The following is a 13,603-nucleotide window of genomic DNA, read 5'->3' on the forward strand; positions in this document are numbered from 1 at the left end:
TGAAGGTAACATGAGCATGCCAAAAAAGACAACACTCATATAAATTAGTTGTTTTAATGCAGCTTCCTCTAGATTTAAGGAAGCTACTTGTTTTTTTTTGTTTGTTTTTAGACAGGGTCTTGCTATGAGTTCAGGGTGGCCTCAAACTTGTGGCAATCCTCCTGCCTCAGCCTCCTGGGTGCTGGGATCACAGGTGTATGCCACCATGCCCAGCCCTAGTCAATGCTTGATTTACCAGATTCTTGGAAAAGAGCATTTTTCCTGACTCTTGAAATACAAGGCAGCTTCCAAGATTTTAACTTTCCAAAACCTGGATCACTCATAAACTCTTCATTCTCCAGCCACCACTCCCTTGGCCTTTTCCATTACAGCTTTATTACCTGAACTACTTACACTGCTTCCCATAAATGTAATGGTTAGAACACTAATAACCTAAAATTACCTCTGAAGGCATGCAAAGGAGGTGAATTCCCCCCGACACTTTCCCAGCACTCATTTGCATATAGACTTCCCAGGTGCTCTCCCATCCCAGCCATAGCTACACTTTTGTTGGGAAACATCTTCCAACCCCTGTGGCAACTGTTAGGTTATGGTCCTGGTCCAATTCTGGTTTTTGGCTCTTTTTACCTAACAGCCACCAGCAGGCTGAATTCCTACTCCTTGTTTTATTGCTTCAGGTAAAAATACATAGTACTTTGTAAGGCAGTTCCCTTGTTTTTTTAAAGAAAAATTACTCTCCCAAGTCAGGAAGGTAAGCGCTTTTGTAAAACCATATTTGACTCTGATTAAAGGTCTAAGCCTTTCAGTTGCACCTGCTGTTATTCAGTGTATAAATCCTCTCTTTGGTCACCTTTATAGGAAAAATATCACATATCAGAGTTGGGTTTAGATATTCAAGGAAAAATATAGCCAAGTGAAAAAAGAAGTGTAGGTCCTCAAGAGATTACATATTTCAGCATTTCCCTTGTGTAGTTATTAAGTAAGTGGGGGGTATAGTGAATTGCCAGAATCTTGAGTGAGCTTTTTCATTTTATTATTTTTGCAGTGTTGGGGATCAAATCCAAAACCTTGGATTGTGGGGAGCTAAATTATTTAGATATACAATAGGCAGTTAGGCAGGGCTGGGCCCTCAGGAGAGTCAGCACAGAAGACAATTATGGCTGCAGGCACATTCACTGAAGGCCAGGCTTCAATAAAAAGGACAACTACAGCCACATACTTTGCCTAGGGATGAACAGCAGTGACTGATATTCTAAATAGGCATCAATCACCTGGGTGGGAGAACCAAGACCTTAAACCATTCCTTGTAGAAAGGTCCCTGCGCCATCCCTTCCCTGAAAATTCTTGTTCAAATCCATATATGCTTAAGACTTGCTTCCCATTTGATCCCCATTTAATCAATGTTACCTAAGCAACTATACTTTTTCTATTGTTACTGGTCAACCATAGTTTCGTCCTACCTCATACCCACCTTGTGATTTCCCATTGGATCGATATTACCTAAGCAACTATAATGGTAATACTATTAGTTATAGTTTTGTCTCACCTTCTACCCGTCTCACCTCATGGCTTTGCTCAGTTGAACTCCCTTGAGAAGCAGGGTCAGGGGGCAACCCACTTTCTGGGCCCTCCTGTCTTTCTTAGACAGGAACTTACTTTCAATAATTTTTTTCTACTTGTAGCCTCTATTGTTCCTAGTATCCATTCTTTGAGTTTAGAGAACAGGAACTCTGCACTCAGACATCTAGCAGGTTGGGAGTTACATTGTTTCCCTTGTATTATTTGGAGGTCCATAGAGCATACAACCCTGTGTCACTTGCACATGCTAAGCGAGCACTGTACCATTGAGCTACATCCCCAACCTTTGACCATTTTAAAGAGATAACCATACTATTTAGAAAATGCTGATGGTATCCAGAGTGAAGTATGCATATACCAATTCACACGTTTATTTTTTCAAGCAAGCAAGGTGTAGATAAAAAATGTTCTCTATACAAGAGGGAAACATTTGCCGGAGCAAAGAGTGTTGGGCTAAACCTCAGTGAAATACCATTCCATATCCATTAGGATGCTTATAATAAAAAATATTGTTGATGAGGATATGGGAAAATTGGTAGCAATATTAAGTGGTCCACCCAGTGTAGAAGATAGTTTGGCCCAGCTCTTGTCTGTACACAGATGTTCATAGTAGCACTATAAACAATAACAAAAAGTGGAAATGACCCCAAATGTCCATCAGTGAATGAATGGGTAAATGAAATGGTTCATCTGTACCACAGAATGTTACATGGCCCGGAGAGGAAGAAGTATCATCCATCCATAGCCCTGCATGAATGAGCCTTGAAAATAGCTAAGTGAAAGAAAACCTGTCAGGTCCAGGCATGTAGCTCAGTGCTGTCTGGCCTGCCTGACAAGGACAAGGTTCTGAGTTTGATTCCCGGTACCAGGAAAAAAAAAAAAAAAAAAGGAAAGAAACCTGTGTCATAGGAAGCCACCTATGCAAGATTCCATGTATATGAAACATCCCAGATAAGCAAATCTGTAGAGACAGACAGTAATACATTGGTAGTTTCTTTGAGCTGGAAGTCATGGAGGAGCGAGAGAAGAATAACAGCTAAACGGTATGGAGGTCATGAAAATGTCCTAAAATACACAGTGGTGAAGGTTGTATGTACCTAAATACACTAAAAATCCTTGAATTGGTCCTGTTAAATGATGAGTTAGATGGCTGTGAATTATACTGTAGCAGTCAGAAAATTTTTAAAGAGTGATGGAAACGTTTCTTTAGAATCTTGTATGTACATGCAAATATATAGAGAAATCCTTGTTCCTTCCATGTATGCTTGCGATGAGACTTGCTTCCTCATTTGATCCCCATTTAATATTACCTAAGCAACTAGTAGTCATTAGTTAGCTGCAGTTTTGTCCCACCTTGTACCTGCCTCACTTCGTGGCTTTCCCCAATAAAACACCTTTGAGAAGCAGTACGGTTGGGCAACCCACTCTCCCATCCTCCTTTCTCTCTTAGAAGCTTTCTTTCAATAAGTTGTTCCTACTCTTAACCTCTGTTGTTCTTAGAATTCATTCTTCAATTTTAGAGAACACGAACTCGGTTTCAGAGGTCTAGCAGGTTGGGAGGTACAGTGTTTCCCTTTGGGGATTATTTTGCTTATTAGATTATTTGAAGGTCAACATGTCATGTTCCCTATATCAAGTCTTTAACATTAGGGTTCACACCATACATCTTTTATGGTCTTCTCATTTCCATATTCTTTCAGTTTATCTACATCACTTACAAAAGGCGTATAGTTTGTTAGGTGCAGTGGTGCACACCTAAAATCCTCCATTCAGGAGGCCGAGGAGGAGGAGGGCTATTCAAGGCTGTCCTGAAGAACACAGCAAGACCCTCTCTCCAAGCAAAAGCAAAGCTGAGATTTCTTTCTGTATTCAGTGTGTGCACGCTTATGTTTCAACAGAACCAGTTAGTTTATCTACACTCAGTGAAATTACTGATATATTCAGTTGCAGTGTCACCTCAGTATTTGCCTTTAATTTATCTGCCTCCTTTTCTCCTTGCTTGAAGTCTTTTGGAATAAATGTTTTCCTTGTTTGAAGTACATTTTTGTTGTTGTTTTGATTTTTCTTTTTTGAGTCAAGATCTGCTATGCAATTGAAGCTGATCTTGAACTCTATGTAGCCCAAGCTGGCTTCAAACTTGCGATCCAAGTGCTGAGATGACAGGCATGTGTCCCCACACCAGGCTTGAAGTAAGCTTTCTAATATTCTGCCTCAGCTCTTCCACTTCTCAGCCTTATAGCTATATCCTCTTTTACTGGGTACCCTAAAGATACATCTTAACATTTAACAAGGTGTAGTGTTATTTGGTACTTGAATAATACACGTACGTGAGAACTTTTTTTCATTTTGACTTATGTGCTGTAAGTCCCATTCAATTTTATAGTCGACTTCATGTTTTCAATTTTTCTATATATTTCAAACTCCGTAAGAAATTAGTGTGAATATCATTAGCAGTTTAGGTACTCAATATTGGTTGGATTACATCAGGTAATATTTTCATTGCTTTTAGTCTTTTCTTTATTTGTTAATTAGCAAATAAAAATTATGTATATAGGCTGGGCATGTGGAGCTTACCTGTAATCCCAGCACACACTCAGGAGGCTGAGGCAGGAGGATTGCAGTGAGTTCAAGGCCAGCCTGGCCTACATACTGAGACTCTTTCTCACAAAAGAAAATTATGTATATTTATGATGTACAACATCTTTTTTCCCTACAGTACACGTGATTGATCTCAGAGCTCCACACTGAGCTATATTCCCAGTCCTTTTTTTGCTTTTTTTTTTTTTAACTATGGACTATGTCTTTGGAAAAGTGATTACAGTTTTTTTTTTAAACAATACATAATTGATATATGGACAGATCCTGTCTATATAGAAAATGGAAAAGTATTGCTAATAAATTATTTTCTGCCTGTATTTTATCTTTAGTAAAATGTTAAAATTCACAGAATTACCCAGAGAATATTTTCAAATTGTCCATTTTAAAAAATAATGTCATAAAAAATAATAATAATGTCATGAGGGTAAAAGCAAGTGCTCTACATTTAATTCATGGGAGACAGTACAACCCAAGAATTCTTGAGGTCAATTGTATTTTATTTTGTCATCCTAAAGAGAAAACTTTCCTCCAATCAAACATTAGTTGTAGTTTTTTTAAGAAATGTTTACTTTGGGGCCGGGGATTTAGCTCAGTGGTTCCACCACCTGCCTCACAAGTGCAAGGACCTGAGTTTAATCCCCAGTACCAAAAAAAAATGTTTACTTTGGAAAACTAAAAATATTCATGTGTATTTTGTAAAATGTTGGACTAGTGTATGACACAGTAATTCTCTTCTATCTTAACCTAATTTCTTTCATTGACAGGCCATCTGATCCTAAAAAAACACTGAGCAAGAAAAAGGAATATATGGATGTCACTTATAATAGCTGGACTTGCCCATTAAGAACATACCTGTTCATTTTCTTATTTTGAGACAAGGTCTCACTAAATTGTCCAATCTACACTCTAGCTTGTGATCTTCCTGCCTCAGCGTCCCAGATAATATTTTGATATGTGTGTCATATGTGTATACATTGTAGAATGACTAATCGTACTAATTAGCACATCTCATACATACTAATATTTTGTGGTGAGAACAATTAAAATCTATTTTAGCAACTTTGTGTGTGTGTTTTTGTTTTTTGTTTTGGTTTTTTGGATTTTTGGGACAGGGTCTCACTATGTAGTTGAGACTGAACTGGAACTCACTGTGTAGCTCAGGCTGGTTTCAAACTCACAGCGATACTCCTGCCTCAGCCTCCAGAGTGCTGGGATTACAGGTGTGCGCCACCACTCCCGGCTTTGTGTGTTTTATTGTTTGTATTTGTCTTTGGTTTTTTGAGACAACATCTTGCTATGTAGTCTAGCTGGCTATGAACTTACTATGTAGCTCAGGCTGGCCTCCAACTCCCATCAATCCTCCTGCCTCAGCCTTCCAAGTGCTGGGATTACAGGCATGAGCCACCACACCTGGCCACTTTAGCAATTTTCAAGGACAAAATACAATGTTATTAATCACCCTGTTGCACTCACACCATAGATCTCCTAAACTCATTCCAGCTGCATAACTGAAATTTTGCATCCTTTAACAGATCTCAACCCTCCACCATCACCTCCCAGCCCCAACCTCCCCACCATGTATTTCACTCTCTGCCTCTGCACACTCAGCTTTTTTGGCTCCACATATTGGTGAGACTGCACAGACTCTATTTCTGTGCCTGGTGCCTGGCTTATTTCCCTGAATGTAATGTTCTCCAGGTTGACTCCTCCTTGCTGCTTCCCACCTCCTACCTTGGGGTTTACATCTCCTTTTTTTTTTTTTTTTTGGTACCTGGGATCGAACTCAGGTCCTTGTGCTTGCGAGGCAGGCAGCGGAACCACTGCGCTAAGTCCCCGGCCCTACATCTCCTTCTTGAACAAAACTATATAGTCTCTCTTTCTCTGCAAATCTATTCATGACCAATTCTTCCAATTTTTGTTTGATAAAATTGTATTTTCTTTTGTTTGGGCTTTTGTTGATGATGTTGTTGTTGTTCTTATTCATTGTTTTTCCAGTACCAGGAATCAAACTCAGGACCTTGCACTTGCCAGGCAGGCACAGCAACACTGAGCTACATGCCCAGCCTTGTTGTCGTTATTGTTTGTGCAGTGTTTTTGCTCTTGTTGAAAGATATTTTCTCAGGCAAAGAAATCTAGGGTGGCTGTTATGCTTCAGCTGTGTAAGCAGGCTTCTTGCTGGGCCACACAGTGGGTTCAAGACCAGCCTGAACTGCATAGAGAGACTTTGTCTTAAAACACACACACACACACACACACACACACACACACACACACACACACATCATATTTTTAAAATATTTTTATTTATTTATTGTTTTATTTTTGAGACAGGGTCTCCCTATGTAGTTCAGACTGACCTGGAACTCACTATGTAGCCCAGGCTGGTCAACTCACAGCGATCCTCCTGCCTCAGCCTCCCGATTGCTGGGATTACAGGCCTGTACCACCACGCCCAGCTTTTGAATATTTTTAGTTTTGTTTTGGCCTTTTGGAACAGATAATAGAAAAAATGGAATAATAAATGTATTTATTCCCCAGTCCCTCCTTAACCTACTATTCTTTGATTACTGTTTTTTTTTTTGTTGTTTTTTGAAGGGGAGGGTACTGGGGATCAAACTCCAGTCTTTGTGCTTGCAAGGCAGGCTGCAGAACCTCTGAGCTAAATCCCCAGCCCTACTATTCTTTGCTATCAGCCTCTCAGGAAAGGGAGATAGAGAAAACACATTTTTAAAATGTTAATTAAAATTACTTAAATGCATTACATGTTTAAATACATTATATATTGTTATTTGAAATCTTTCAAATTACATAAAATGAATTAGTTAAGCAGAGATATCTACTGTTCACTCTACTGTTCATTTTCTTTCTTTCTTTCTTTTTTTTTTTTTTTTGACTTTGAGCTTACAAGGCAGGCAGTGGCACCCATGACCTAAATCCCTGGCCTTCTACTGTTTGTTTTCAAAACCCATACCTTTTCTGAATTTATAAAGTTTTATTATTTTTTACACTGTGGGGTTGTTGATATGTTAAAGATGTGTTGTGTAGTAGAGGTCTCTGCAGTCTGGACTGGGTTGATTTCAGCCCGATTTGATTATTTTCGTCAGGCACTTTGAATGTTTTTTTAAGGCCTGATAAATTCTCAGAGATTTCTGTTTTGTTTTTTGAACAAAGTTTTACTCTGTAGTTTAGACTGGCCTTGACTTTGCAGTGACCCTCCTGCCTCAGCCTCCTGAATGCTAAGATTACAGGTGTGTGCCACCACACCCAGCTCCATGAATATCATTCATTTGTAACACATTAATGGATTTTACCATTCATCGTCTAGTTGTAGTCTAACATCTTTGAAATCTGTCTTTTTTCTTTCAAGTTATTTTTAAACTCTATGTAAGCCATTGTTTAGTTACTTGGTCTGTTTTATTCCCCACCACCACTACCATCACCACTGGGATTTGAATCCAGTAGCTTCACACTGACTGACATCCCCAGTACAAAAGAACCAGCATCGCGGCAGGGCATGGTGGTGCACGCCGGTAATCCCAGCACTTGGGAGGCTGAGGCAGGTGGGTCACCATGAGTTTGAGGCCGATCTAGATTAGTGAGTTCAAAACCAGCCTGAACTACACAGGGAGACTCTGTCTCCAAGAAACAAATGAACAAACAAACAAAAACACGTTATTTTTTGTTTTGTTTTCATTTTATTGTTACTGTTTATTTGTTTTAGTACCAGGGATCAAACTCAAGACCTTGCACTTGTGAGGCAGGTGGGGGCACCACTGAGCTAAATCCCTAACCCTGTTGTTACTGTTTTCAGATAGGGTCTCACGAGGTTGTCCAGACAGGGCTGGAAATTGAGATCTTCCTGCCCCAGCCTCCCAGAGTGCTGGAATTATAGGCAGGCATTACCACGCCAAGATTACATTCTGTTCTTTACAGAAAGGAACATCCTCCTAGAAGAAAATGGCTGATGAACCAGCTCTAAAGAAACCAGTAAAAATCTAAACATTTCGTGAACAGCAGACCCCAGGTGTCATTCACATGCCCAGTTCCTGCCTAAGCACATTCTTCTTGGATTCTTTAATTCTCAGCATCCTGGGGTAGCTCCGCTGCTTGCTTCTCTTTAGTCAGCTTCTTTGTCTTCTGGAAGAGGCAGCCGCCTGCCTGGTGTGGTGACAGACTTGTCTCCTCGGATAAATCGGTACTTTGTGGCCTGCACTCCGGTTTCTGAGGCCAGGCCGTTTCTCAGCCCACACAGATCCAAAGACCCAAACCTTCCGGCACGACCGGGCCTTCCTCGCGGATTTTCATTCCAAACCCACTTCTCTTTCTGGAAGCTTCTTTTTTCTCCTCAGGACTTCGGCAGGGAGATAGTCCTTGCTTACTCTCTTATGCTCCGCCTGTACTTTGCGCTTTTTCCACCCTGCGAGAGCCTCCCATCGACCGGGAATCGCGCAGATTCTTCTTTATGCCCCTGCGGGTCGCTTTCCTTCCCATCCTGGAAGTTCAGCCTCTGGACTGAAACCTTGGCTCTGCGACGGCCAAGAGCGACGGGAAGCCGGCCAGGGTCTCCTCCTGCACCGACTCGAGCCCCACGACTCCCGCGTGGATCCCCCCCGGGGATGTGGGCAGATCCGAAGTGTGTCTCACATTTTTGTGTGGCGCGGTGCCTGTTTATGGTGACGCCATTGTCTCAAGTCACAGGCGTCCTTGACCGCGTTGTCTCCAGGTTCCTCAGAGCCAGGTTTATTTTTTCTGTGTCCGCGCCTTTCTGCAAGTCTCCACAATACTGGGACAATTCTACCATCAGCTTCTCTTTTCTCTTTCCATAACAGCCCTACTTTAGTAGTCACTACTTGTTAGAAACGCCTTCAAAATGAATGTTTTGATTATTAAAGAACTGTAAATTAGAAAGTTTCGGTCATATATGACAGAAAACCCCAGAGCAGTGACTTAAACTATTTATCTCACATACATAAATGCAGTATGATCTGACAGGCTCTGGCTTTAATAGGTGAGTTTATTTCAGTTTTACTTATTATTATCATGTTGCAACTATTTTCTTAATCTGTCCTATATTTTCCATGAATAGTACTTTTTTATGTTTTCCCTTTTTTCTCCTTTCGTATATTCCATTGGCTGGGCCAAATTTTATTCTGCTGTTTAAGAGTCATCCACTCGTTTGTTTTGTTTTCTTATGACAATTGCCCTTTAAAAGTCAAACCAATTTATTAGGTTTTTTCACTCTATATTTTCCCCGATCAAGAAAACTGTTCCAGCACCCTTTCTCATTTCTGTGGTCACCCCTCTGCCAACTCACGTTAATATGGACACAATTTTTACTTACGTGGAATAAAATAATTTTTTTCCCGCCAGGATTAGTGGCACATGTCTGTGATCTCAGCACTCTGGGAGGCTGAAGCAGGAGGATCTTGAGTTGGAGCCCAGCCTGGGCAATTTAAGGACTTAGTGAGAACCTATCTCAAAATTTTTTTCAAAGGGGTAGGGATATGGGGATGTAGCTCAGTTCCTATACCTTGGTTTAAATCCCAAGGGGATGGAGAGAAAGAGAAAAAATACCAAGCTAGTCATGGCACATGCTTGTAATTCCATCATTCAGGAGGCTGAGGCGAGGGAATTGTCATAAACTCAAGGCCAGCCTGGGCTACACAGTGAGTTCAAAGACAGCCTAGACTACATAAGGAGACCCTATCTCAAACAAAATAACAATAGAAAACACACAAGAAGGCATTTCTATCTTTGCCTTCCATTTTTACTAAATTGTTTTATAATTTTTTTGTATATATGGCAGCATTCTCCTATTTTTATTCACTGTAATGCTTCTCTAATATATTTTTTGTTTGTTTGTTTTTCTGTTTGAGACAGGGTCTCCCTATGTAACCCGGGCTGGACTCAAACTCATGGTGATCCTCCTGCTTCAGCCTCCTGAGTGGTGGGATTACAGGCATGTGCCACCGTGACCAGCTTCTAATAATATTTTTAAAATTTTTGTGTGTAAAGCCTGAAGAGGTACATTCCTGAGAGTATCTTTAATGTTGTTGGTATAAACGTCTAAATGATAGTTTGGTTGAACATAAAACTCTAGATGCAGAGCACTGTGGGAGCATTTCCAGCTCTTACACTGTTATCTTCCTGTGCCCATGATCCTGAGCCAAGTGAGTGTCTGACTCAGCCTGTGTCTCTGAAGCAGATGGCCCTTTGCACCGCAGCCTTGGTGCCTTTTGACATCATCTTGGTTTCTGCCATTCTTTCATCACACTGCAATGTGTCTGTGTAAGGCTTTCCTTATCTGGTCTCCTCAGGCTTCTCTGAGCCATTAAATCTTTCAGAATTTGCCACCATTACCTCCTGTTATTTCACCCCTCCATTTGTTTTTTCCCCCTCTACTTCACAGAGTCTTACAACCCAGACATTGGCATCATCGCTATGCCTCGTTTACCTTTATCATCTTCTTCTATTTGTTCTCGCTTGCTTTGGCTGCCTCTATCTGTAGTTTGTTTTGTGAAACCAGAATATCTGTGCTTAGATCCTGGCTCCGGGGGCTGGGAGTGGAGCTCAGTGGTTGGGTATTTTGCCTAAATGCTCCCAGCCCTGGTTCAATCTCCAGATCTGCAAGCAGACAAATAAATAACCCTCACTCCACGTTGGGCAGTTAACTTCTTTGTGCCTCAATTTCTTCATCTGTAAATTGGAAATAATACAGGGGTGCCTCGGTTCATGAACATAATTCTTTCCCTGATTCTGGTTGGAAAGCGAATTGAAGGAGAACTGAATCAAATTCCATGGTTAGGTTCAGTGTTGACCTTATGGGGAAATTCGATTCAGTTCTCATCCACGTCGGTTTGCTCCTACCAGAATCATGGAGAGAATTAAATTCATCAGCTGAGATACCACTGTAGTACCGTCCTCCCAGGGTTGCTGTGGAAACTAAATATATGCGTAAAGGAGGTGGGCATAGAACATTGCCTGGTTCACAGTAAATAATATGTCAATTCTAGGTATTACCTATTGTGTGATCCTCCTGCCTCAGCCTCCTGAGTGCTGGGATCACAGGTGTGCACCACCACACCTGGCTTACTGATGAGCTCTGCTTGTTCTCCTTCCCCCCTTGTACTTGCTTCCTAATACAAATAGCCTCTGATCCTATGTGAAGATACTGGTTACTTATCTTCAATTCATGGTCCATCTGTACTGACATTTCTGCTTTGGGAATGTGGCTGGTGTGTGCAAACCAGTTTTCTTGTTTTTCTAATTAGCTCTACTGCGTGCATTAGGGAAGGGACAAAGCCCAGTCTTCCCTGGGGTGACTGAGTCATAGAGACCATGACCCTCAAGGCAGAGAGCCACGGGGACCATTAGAGGAACTGGCCCCCGCCCAGCTTCCTGCTGTCACCTGGGGAAACTCCTTGGGTCAAGGATTCGCCTTAAAGTCTTAGAAAGGGCCGACCTCCTTGGACTACAGTGCTAACGTCCTGCTGCTGCCAAGGGAGGGGTGCAGGTTGCGTCCTCCACCAGAACCTGTTTCCAGCAGCACCTTCTCACTCAGGGCCCCAGGCTGCCGGATGCTATCCTGGGGCTCAGCTGACCTGGGTGGGGTGGGAGGAGGCCGAGGGAGCACTGCTCAGCCCTTCCCAGCCTTGCTTCCCTCCTGTCCCACCTGCATTTGGGGGCTGGGCCAGTCTGCTCCCAGGATCTGTCCCCGCTATAACTGCTGTAACTCCTTCCTGGAAGGTTTCCCATTGCTTTTCCTGGGGGTCCTCAGCTCCTGGGTTCACTTCCCCTCCTGATTTGGGTCGATGCCCTCAAGAGCTCAACCTGGTTACAACGTCTTGTCAAGAACAAGGAAAGTGCTAGGACTCCCTGGCTTGTTTCTGAGTTGGGCTCGATGGACAAGCACTGTGAGCTTGGGGATGAGCAATACTTTGACAGATGCAGGCACCTGAGGGCTCAGTCTGCATGGCCCTGTCTACAAGGGCACCACTGCTTTCAACTACTTGGAACCAGTCTTCATGGGAAAAGAGTAGAGGGCCCCTTTGGTCCCAGTCCACAGGGGCCTTTTTTCTCTTCAATTCTCTTCTGTTTGAAGCACGTAATAAATACAGGTTGACTTTAATTGGATCTATTTTTAACTCTCATTGTGAGGTCTTTATTTTAAAGTACCGAGCAAATAAAAATATCCCCTGAGCAAATGACAATATCTGCAGTTCTTTTTACTTGTTTTCTTTCATTCTTCTGTGTGGTGTGTGTGTGTGTGTGAAGGGTGAACCTAGGGCCTATGGACTGAGCTACCTCCACAGCCAGCCCTTTTTTATTTATATGACTGCATTAGCACACTTTATTAGTACAAGGGTAGTGTTTGTCATGAGAAGTTGGTACATGTGCACAACACATAGTCTTCCTCTCCTCTTCCCCTTCGCATTTTTATTTTTTATTTTGAGATAGGTTTCTGTTTGGTCACCTCAAACTTGTGTTCTTCCTGCCTCAGCCTCCGGAGTGCAGGGATTTTTTTTAATGGTTTTAAATTGACGAAAGGGCCCAACGGAGTGGAAGTTCTGAAGAAGGGCGTGTGTAAATGTGGAGCACATTCTTTATGTGCTTAGTCAATCTCCTTGACTTCAGACATGTTTTATTTTTGTCTTTATTACTGGTAAACTTTAACGTCTATTTCTTTTGAGCTCAGATCAGGTTTGATTGCATGTTTGGCCAAGTCAATAAATCCCTAAATAAATCAACTTGTTTGGGCAAAACAAATGAGCCTATTATGACACGAGCCAAGCAGAAACTTCCCCTGCAAGACTTCTGTGGACCTGAGACGGTTGCACCCAAAGGTCCCACCCAGTGCTTCAGGAAGCAGAGCTGTACCTGCCTTCCTGCACGTTGGCACTGACACACACCTAGGAGCCTCAGTCACCTGGCTGCCTTCGCTCAGAACTGAGCAGTGGCCAGATTAAAGTCACCTGGGGGACACCCGATCTTAATCTCACGCATGACTCTGACTCTGTGCAACTGTTTAGATCTCGGAGACGGAAAACAGAAATCCTCTCTTATCTGACATGTGAGATAAAGTGTGCACCTTCAATTTTTAACAGTACTCTTAGAAGCACCTAGATAAGCCTGTGGAGGTTTGAGCTTCTCCTTGTTGGTGCTTCCTCCAAGTCTATGACAACATAGTTTCTCCAATCTGCTATTTCATGGTGGCCCTTCGAGGATCCCAGTGACCAGGCGGTACCTGCATCTCGGAAATGGGTGGCCCTTGGCGGTTCCCACACAGCCTCAGAAATTCCATTCCCAAATACATTTGAAATGACCCCTGACACCCACAGTTTGTGCCAGTTTTGGAGTCAGGTTCATATTTAGAGAAATTCTGTGAAGTAAAATGGCAGATGGCTTTTTTTTTTTTTTTTTTTTTTTT

Source organism: Fukomys damarensis, unplaced genomic scaffold (assembly GCF_012274545.1).
Source record: "Fukomys damarensis isolate Sample0158 unplaced genomic scaffold, DMR_v1.0_HiC HiC_scaffold_10, whole genome shotgun sequence".
Classification (NCBI taxonomy): domain Eukaryota; kingdom Metazoa; phylum Chordata; class Mammalia; order Rodentia; family Bathyergidae; genus Fukomys; species Fukomys damarensis.